The sequence below is a fragment of the Spinacia oleracea genome, chromosome 3, assembly GCF_020520425.1.
Source record: "Spinacia oleracea cultivar Varoflay chromosome 3, BTI_SOV_V1, whole genome shotgun sequence".
In the NCBI taxonomy this organism is placed as follows: Eukaryota; Viridiplantae; Streptophyta; class Magnoliopsida; order Caryophyllales; family Amaranthaceae; genus Spinacia; species Spinacia oleracea.
In genome coordinates this window covers 131,988,146-131,994,145 of record NC_079489.1, presented here as the reverse complement: position 1 = coordinate 131,994,145, position 6,000 = coordinate 131,988,146, and positions in this window count along the sequence as shown.

The window sequence follows — 6,000 nt, the reverse complement described above, 5'->3', positions numbered from 1 at the left end:
TTTGTTTTAAGTCCTTTCAAAGGCTGGAACTTAATGGCTATTTTGTTCCATAATCAGCATACCTAAATTTCTGTTTTCAAACACAGAAAGACTCACATTCAGAAGAACAAAAACAATGTTTGTTTGTTTGAATGAAATGGTCATTTACGGGTTGAGTCAATATACTTGATTAAAACAAACAAATCTTTAACAATAAAACTTTACTAGGTTCAAATCAATCTCTTGATTTGAGTTCCAATAACCTTTAGCATTGTTGCTTAGACCATATCAACAAGTTAACATTCAAAAGCTCTATTTTGATGGACTTTTGAAAGTTGATTGATTTCTAGATCAATTTAAGACAACTAGTCTTACTTGTTGAAAGTAACAAAAGATATGAACTATTGTTAGAACGCCTAGACAATAGAGTTCAAAGCAAAAGAAAGATTTTATGACTTTATTATTTCACATGGATTTGAGTGAATATAGGTTTATTTACTCAAATGTGATATAAGTTGAATCTGTTTGGCTAGTTCAAAGATTCAGAAGTATAAAATCCACTTGGCAAGAAATCATAAAGATCTAGGTTAGATCATGTTGATGATTACTTGAGACCAAATATGATCATCAATGATTGTGTGTTGTAATTTCACAATCTAGGTCCATAAGATATGGCATATCTTAGTTGGAATAATCGAAGTCAATTAGTACTTGATTCGATTAATGATGAATCATAAAGACTTTTCCTATAATTTCTAAAACAAAATGCTCAACTACCACCAAACTAAACCAAATTCTGTTAGGTTATGATACATATGACAATTCATAAATCATGCGGAAACAACCATTAAGCCAGGAATACATATTATTTACACATAATCATTTAGCATAGTTTAGATGCATACTCTTTGTTGCGTGCCTTCCCTAGCTGCGCCCGAACCGAACAAGAACAAGTCTTTAGGACTCCAAGTGTCGTCCCTCCGTAGATAGTCCACAGCACGTCCGGATCCGCCTTAAGATTGACCAACTAGAATCGCCCTTAAGGTACTATTATTTTCGGCTAAATGGGCAAGAGTTATGGCTGATTTTTCTGCTTAAAAATCCTAGCTTTGAATACTTGAAAAACTTGTTATAAATTGTGAACCCAGGCCACATATTTATAGGGGTCTGGAAAGAGAATTGGAATCCTACTAGGATACGAATTAATTAAATTAGAATCCTAGTGGAACTCTTATTTAATGAATTTATCTTTTAGGATTAGGAATTTAATCATTAAACGAATCCTATACGTTTTAGGTTTCATATGTGAACACAAACACACACGCATGCACAGCAGCCCACGAGGGGCGCCATGCGCGTGCGCGCACAGGCCGAGCAACGCAGCCATATTGCCACGAAGCCCACGACTGCCGCAGCCTTGGGCGCGCGCTGGGCCTGGCTTGCGGTGGGCCTGGCGCAGCCTTGGGCTGGCGTGTTGTGGCGCGCGTTTCCCTTGCTGGACGTGGGCCTGGCTTCGTGCTGGGCCTTCGTCTAGCAAGCTCGTCCGATGCTAATTCGTACGACGCGCTTCCGATTAATTTTCCGATTCTGGAATTCATTTCCGATACGAACAATATTTAACATTTCCGATTCCGGAATTAATTTCCGTTTCGAACAAATATTTAATATTTCCGTTTCCGGAATTATTTTCCGATTCCGATAATATTTCCGTTTCTGACAATATTTCCGTTTTCGGTAATATTTCCGATTCCGGCAATATTTCCATTTCCGATAATATTTTCCGATACGTACCATGTTTCCGTTTCCGGCAACATCTACGACTTGGATAATATTTATATTTCAGATACGATCCATATTTCCGTTTCCGGCAATATCATCGTTTCCGGAGTATTCATTTCTTGCCTGTGACGATCTCAGCTCCCACTGAAACCAAGATCCGTCGATTCCGAATATCCATAGATGGAGTATTTAATGCCATTAAATACTTGATCCGTTTACGTACTATTTGTGTGACCCTACGGGTTCAGTCAAGAGTAAGCTGTGGATTAATATCATTAATTCCACTTGAACTGAAGCGGCCTCTAGCTAGGCATTCAACTCACTTGATCTCACTAAATTATTAACTTGTTAATTAATACTGAACCGCATTTATTAGACTTAACATAGAATGCATACTTGGACCAAGGGCATTATTTCCTTCAGTCTCCCACTTGTCCTTAGGGACAAGTGTGCATTTCCTAATTCCTTTGTCGCTCGATGCTTGCTCTTGAACAAAAGGTAAGAGTTGTCATCCTTATTATGTCCAGAGGTGTTCCTCGGTTTCAGAGTTCAACTGATCAAATAAACAGATAATCATAGACTATGATTCATCCGAGCACGGCCATGCATTTCACAGTTTCTAGCTCTCCGAGTGGCCTTGTACAACTTTTAAGCATCTCATCCCGATTTATGGGAGGACAATCCCAATCTTGCGATCTTGAGATTAGACTTCGTTTGATAGGTGATTACCTGAGCGTTGCCTTTATAGCCTCCTTTTACGGTGCGACGGTTGGTCAACGTCAAAGCAACCAGTTCTCAAACAAGTAATCTCAAATCACTCAGGTATTGAGGATTTAGTGTTTAATAATTTTAATGAAATTTACTTATGACAGATTTTCATCTCTTACAGTAAAGTTTCATAGGTCTTGTCCGATACTAGTCTTCCCAAAGTAAGTATCTATGCAAATGATTATGACATTGCCATGTCCACATAGTTCAAGAAACAGAACTACTAGTCATCTTGCATTCTAGTCGTCTAACGTTTTCTATTCGTCCAATTTTATAGAAAACTCTGACTAGGGACCATTTTCAACCTTTGACATTCAAGTTCACTTGATAGACATTTCTTAGTCACAGGACTGGTCCTGACAGTCTATCTTGAATATATATCGTCAAATTTGAAGAGACTCATCATTTAATACTAAACCAAGATTAAATGGAATATGAAAATACATTTCATATATGATAAATGCTTAACCCCATTGTTTTACAACCATGGGCCTCAAACCCATCTTTAAAACAGTTCATGGAATTCAAAGCTATGCTTGATTTCCAGTGCTACAACGTGAGTGTTGTTTCTCACTTGTTGCATAGGTTTAGTTATCATGCTTTGCCAATCTTAATATCTTTTTCATCGAATGATATTCGAGATAGGATGATAAGATCTTTTGAGTTTGTTTATTATGTGATTTAGTCTTTCTTACTTCGATAGTGGTTCTACGCATTTTGCAATGAAGAGCAATCAAGTTAGCAGACATGTGATCCACCCAAGTTCAATGAAGAACTCATTAATATAAACAACTCTGTTTTATTGCTTCTTAGGCAATAAGTACTTTTACTTCAACTGTTTAGGTTGCTAGTGATGCTTTGTTTGGATTTACTTATCCAAGCAGTTCACAGACATGTGGAAGACTTTCCAGCTGTATCTTAGAACATAGAAATTAATATTTTAATTTCCCACGTAACAACTCATGGTCTCCAATCCATGTTGCCATTTCAAAACACGATGCTCTATAGCTCGTCCTTATCAATGGTTAACTCCAAAGGGTCTTGCTTGATCCTTTGCCAGTGTTTATGCGTGTAGCATCAATATTTAGCATATCTTTATTTCCTTGAATCAAGAACTATTCCTATGTACCTTTTCAAGTACCATAAGTATTCTTGATCTCAATCTAGTTGATCTTCACTTAGATCAATAGAGATTAATATATGTTCGCCATGCCTAAAGTCATACGATACGTTTTTGGCGATCCTCATATTATATCATACATGATAAATTCTTTTGCAGAATAATTCCCAATTGAATTCTATTCATGTAACTTTAGCTTATCTAGTTTCAGTAGATACTAAATTCAGCTAAATTCTTTGACATATAATATAGGTTAAGAATCTCATTTAGACTCTTTGATGTTTAACTTAGTAAATGCTTATACATAGTTCAAACATCCTTTACTTAGATTTATTCACATGGGTCGAATATCTCCAATGGAGACTTTCGTGTTTGATTTAGTAAATGCCATTACTTAATCCAAAACAATATCATAAGATCTTTGTAAATAGATCTTAATACCCAGTATGTACTAAGTTTCGCCATGGTCCATCATTGATGAATAATCTCAAATCTAAGTCATTAGCATTTGAATGTTATTTTACAATAGAGAGATATGTGTGTGATACACATAGGACCAATTAAGTTTTTATGTACTCCCACTAAACTTCTTATATATCTATAAGAATCATGTATATTTTATGAAACTAAAATGCTTATTAGCTTCACTTAAAATACAGTTCCAATTCCCAATTGCTTGCTTAAATCTGTACTTAGATTTTATAAGCTAGCTTTACTTTTCAAGCATTTATTTGGATCCACAAATCCTATGACATACCATGTACATATTTTATTCCAACATTTGATTGAGGAATACGTTTTGTCATTCAATTGCTATATGTACCAATATGCAATCATTGCTTGATTTATAGACTTGAGCATTACGATTATGCATGAGGTTTCAACACAATCCACGCCGTGAATTTGCTTGTAACCTTTAGCAACTAATCTAGCTTTGTGTGTGAACACAATTTCATGTTTGATGGTTTTTATCTTTAAAACAAACTTGCAACCAATAGGTGGGAAACTATTCTTGCAAATCAACAAAATTTCAATTTTGTCATCAAAACATTGAGTATGTTTTATGGCCTCTAACCATTTAAAACATTTGAGTCTATATATGGCCTCTAACCATTTTAGGGAATCTAGGTTTCGTCATAGCTTTCTTACAAGTCACAAACTCATTAATCTACATGATAATAGTTTGACTGCAAGTTGTAGGTTTCTTCACTATCCAATAGAAGAATCTCATAGTTTCATTGACCAGAACTCTATGTTTCTTCACTATCTAATAGAAGAATCTCATAGTTCCAGTGACTTGAACTCTATGCCTACTTGGGTATGGAACATCAAACAATAGAATATCAATAGCCACTTAAAAGTCCTTTGAATATTCTGTTCTCCTTGAAGCACTTGTAAAGTCTTCTAAGAGATGTCTATTCTTTAAAGCCACTTCTAAAGTCCTTAAAGAATACGTTCGGTTTTTCTGAAGCACTTCGAAAAGCCTTCGGAATGTCAGTTTATGTTTGTTGTTCGCCTCGAAAACTTTCGAGGTCTATTTTCTCCCACTTGTCATTTTGGAAACGAATCTCCAAAAGGACATTATTTCGAGCAAACAAACATTATGTTCTCAAAAATTCGTGGTTGAAACAATACCCTTGTGTCTCATTTGAATAAATCACAATGAAACATATATCTATACTTGGGCCTTAGTTTGTCGAATGACAAACACTAAGCTCCCACTGAGTTTTGCAACTCTCTAGATATATTTTATGAAAAGTCATTCTGAAATTACTTTTCAATAGCTTTGACGAATTTGGTTTAGTTTGGTGGTAGTTGAGCGTTTTGTTTTAGAAATTATAGGAAAGTTCTTTTATGATTCATCATTGATCGAATCAAGTACCAATTGACTTCGATCATTTCAACTTAGATATGTCATATCTTATGGAGCTAGATTGTGAAATTACAACACACAATCATTGATGATCATATTTGGTCTCAAGTAATCATCAACATGATCTAACCTAGATCTTTATGATTTCTTTCCAAGTGGATTTTATACTTCTGAATCTTTGAACTAGCCAAACAGATTCAACTTATATCACATTTGAGTAAAAAAACCTATAATCACTCAAATCCATGTGAAATAATAAAGTCATAAAATCTTTCTTTAGCTTTGAACTCTATTGTCTAGGCGTTCTAACAATAGTTCATATCTTTTGTTACTTTCAGCAAGTAAGACTAGTTGTCTTAAAATGATCTAGAAATCAATCAACTTTCAAAATTCCATCAAAATAGAGCTTTTGAATGTTAACTTGTTGATATGGTCTAAGCAACAATGCCAAAGATTAGTGGAACTCAAATCAAGGGGTTGA